Genomic DNA, 4142 nt, shown 5'->3' on the forward strand with positions numbered 1-4142 from the left:
GCTCCTGAGTCGTCTTCGGAGTTCCTCGCTCCTGAGTCGTCTTCGGAGGTCTGGCTGAAGAAAAACAACAATCCAAGCTAATCTGAATCTGACTCCCGACAGCTTCGGAATGGGCCGACTTTCAAATTTCTCCTGGGTCATGGGTAACCAGGGATAAAAGCTTAATTTATCACCCACCACCACAGAGAATTTTCTGTGCAAGCTTATCAGAACTGCTGGCTGAAACAACATCTTCAGAACTGTAGCTGATCTGAAAAAATGCTCATGGACAAATCTTAACACCTTGACGTCAAATGCATGTAATCAAGTTTTAATTGTGCTGCTGGTAGAGTTTTTTTGATGTCTCAAATCGTGTCCAGATAGACAAGATGTGAAAGATCTTCTTTTGTAATACCACTATCTACCCTCATGTTTCTCCCCCTTTTCCTATCTAAGATAATTATTCTGATAAGGATAAGAGAGGCCACGCTTAGAGCAGCAGCTTCGTGCACTCCGTCCATCTTCAGGACGACTGCATGTACATGCTCTCGTTGTATCTCGGTGCAATGATAATAAAGTTTATTCTGATTCTGAAATGTTTCTCCCTTAAAGAAACTGGTCCAGATGACATGATTTAACATTTTTTTGTTATCTACCTGAATGATTGAGCCTACAAATCTTTTTTTGTAAACCATTTTAACCTTGGTGTCCTCGGGCTGTTTCTGTGGGTAGCAAGTCGGCAACTGGCCTAAAACATTTGATTTTTATAATGACGATTGATTGTTTTGGACAGATGGGTCCTTTTGCATGTGTTAAAAGCTTCTGAGATTCCAACAGGAAGTTGGCTTGAAACACAGCAGTGAAGGCTGCTTATGGGACAGGTCTGGATGGCAGGCCACAGACTAAGTCTTCCGGATGGAAGACACAATGTTTCTTTTTTCATTCAACCTTTATTTCTACAGGTTAATCCCATTGAGCCTCGAGAACTCATTTACAAGAGAGACCTGATTTCAACAAAGAATGATGACAACAATGGATAACGACAACAATAGACAATCATACGAGAGATCATACAGATTTTTTTTTTTTTACAAATTAAAAATAAGATGGCAAAAAAACAAAAACAGCTAGATTATAAGGCAAATGTAAAAAACTAAAAACAGGAACATGTCTGCATTGGCCCTTGCCAGGAGTCCAACAGATGCTTAAAGCCACTTAGAGAGGTCAAGGTTGAGAGCTTCAGATCTTTTTGCAAGATATTCCAGGAAACAGGAGCGGAGTAGGAGAAGGTCCTTTTGCCAAGTTCAGTTCTCACTGAGGGAACACTGCAGGTAATGATTTCCTAAGAGTGCACGCTGTAGCTGCACTCATGCAGAGACATGTCTCCCTTAAAGAAACTGGTCCAGATGACATGATTTAGCCTTTGTTTTGGTCCCCTTCCTTGTAACATGTGTTTCCTCTCTGGAATTTTTTCAAGGACCAACCAATCAGAAAGCCTGATTGTAAAAATACAATATACAGCAAATCAATCAATCAATCAATCACCTTTATTTTACCAGGTAGAGCCCGTTGAGATCGAGATCTCTTTCACAAGGGTGACCTGGTCAAGTGGTCATATACAAATACAAATACAAATACACCTTGAACAGTGTGGGCTGCATTTACCTAATGCATGTAGGCCACAGAGAGAAAGGCTGGGTTGTTATCAGAATATTTTGGCATTTGGACCTTCTGAGTTGGGCTGCACCTCTAAAAAATCAGTGAAAAAGATCATGATTCATTTAGGCTTTTCTCCAAGCAGAAATAGTATTACTGTAAATCTCAGGTTTTAAGATGCATCTGTCTCCAAACCACATTTATTAAATATAAGATTAATCTTAATTTTGTACATAAATAAGACACTCCAGTTATTTAGCCGCGGGCAACTACCTTCCATCGTCGGGATCTGTGTCCCCAGTCTGCTCCGGCTGTGTGCAGCTTTCTTGTTGTAGTACAAGAATCAGCCAGCAGATGGCGTTTCACAGACTGCAAGATCATCACGAAGCTTTGCTGTCTGACTCATGGTTACAACCATTATACCTTCAAAATGAACACAATAACTATCTAAGCATAATCACTGGACAGACCAGTTCCAAACATCTACGTAACTGTAATTATTTAAACATTATTTACCGGTAAATATTACCAAGATCTCTTATAGAGGTCATGTGACCGGAAGTCAAATAGTACCGGTAGAATGTGGTAAATATGCATTAAATTAGTACCATTGAGTTTTATTGGTAGACACTTTTGTTAACAACTGCTATTTTAAAATGTACTTTCTAAATAAGTTTGACGTGATTTCTCATCAGCACTGTTCATATGAGCAGCAGGGAGGAAGGAAAGGGTATAGCCCCTCCCTCATGTTTGTGCTCCTCTATTCTGTTTAATACCCCTGTTTAAGCTTAAATATATGGTATTTAAACACCTATTTACTGTACACAGAAAGATTTTATTTTTTATTTTTATTTAAATATGTATCATTCTTGACTGACTATGCTTTGAAAATAAATCTGACGACTTCTACACTGTTGACCTCTCATGACGGAAAGGGCAGGGGAGCTCCTTTTGTTTCTCTGCTTCGTGTTCAGATGTGAGTTTAAAATGAGATCCTGGTATTTAAATGCATATTTACTGACACAGAAAGATGTCACACAGAAATAATTTTAAAACTTTTATTAAAACATGTACCAGACTTGACTGCTTTTGCGTCTCCTGTCCTGACCATCAACACACGTTGATGCAGCTTACATGCAGCTGTTTCCTCCTCGACAGCCAATCACTTTTAACATGAAAGCTGCTTCATAAGAAAATTTCCGTGCGTTTTCCATTATCGCTGAACAAACGAACAGATCTGCATGTAGCGCAAAATACGGTAACAACACGAGCACTATCTGAAGAAATTAATTCACGTCTATCTTGGGGGACGGTCCTCGAGAGTACCTCCTTGGTCATTCAGGTTAGACTTCTGGTCACATGATGACAGAGTGGGTGGAGTTATGGTTGGGTATTTGAAACCGTGAGCAAAGGCCTTGTACATCTGATTACCTGAGGGAATTCTCTTACACAAACGCCTGCCCTCATAAGGGGCGGGGCTCCAGGAGCCATCCATCCATCCATCCATTATCTTTTACCCGCTTATACCATTTTGGGTCACGGGGGTCGCTGGTGCCCATGTCCAGCAATCACTGTGCGAGGGGCGGGGTACACCCTGAGCGGGTCGCAAGTCCATCACAGGGCCACATAGAGACAAACGAGACAAACAACCATTCACTCTCTCACTCACACCTAGGGACAATTTAGAGTTACCAATCAGTCTAACATGCATGTTTTTGGTCTGTGGGAGGAAACCTGAGTATCTGGAGAAAACCCACGCATGCACGGAGAGAACATGCAAACTCCACCCAGAAAGGCCCCTGGACCGGGATTTGAACCAGGGACCTGCTTGCTGAGAGGCAGCAGCTCTACCAGTTGCGCCACCGTGCTGCCCGCTCCAGGAGCCATGAGCGCTCAACTCTGATAAAGGAAAATGTTACTCAGTGGCAGGAAGCTACCAAGAGATGGCAGCAAGTCTTTCAAAAATAAAATGTGAAAATATAAATTTTGAAAAAAATACATAAATAAGATGTTCCTGCATATAAACCACAGGGTACAAAGTGTAATAAAACAATAAGTAGTGGCTTGTACCACGGCAATTACGGTATACTATAGATGTATATATAAAATTAAATCTATTGCCACATATTTAAACACATGAACACAACTATTTCATTAGAAGAATCAGCCTCAAGCTGGTCCTCAATACTTGTAGTTATCTCCTTCCTTTAACTTTCCTAAATAAATTTTCTCTCAGAAAACTGATTTGTATGTTGCAAAAATCAAATTGTTACAAGCAATTAAAAAATTTCTTTACATCTTTACAATGAACAATGATACCACCAAGCCACTTCTCGCATCAGTTACTTTAAAGCATCTTAAAATAAGCAGATTTATTCAAATGTTTGGAACCATATTTTTACAAAAATGTTTCATGCCTCATTTCTTCTCTCTGATTTCCATCATAACATATTTAAATCAGAGGAGCCAGTCTTGAGCACTTGAAGAGTAAAAATAAGTCTAACAGA

This window comes from Nematolebias whitei, chromosome 13 (assembly GCF_014905685.2).
Source record: "Nematolebias whitei isolate Nwh7 chromosome 13, NemWhi1, whole genome shotgun sequence".
Classification (NCBI taxonomy): domain Eukaryota; kingdom Metazoa; phylum Chordata; class Actinopteri; order Cyprinodontiformes; family Rivulidae; genus Nematolebias; species Nematolebias whitei.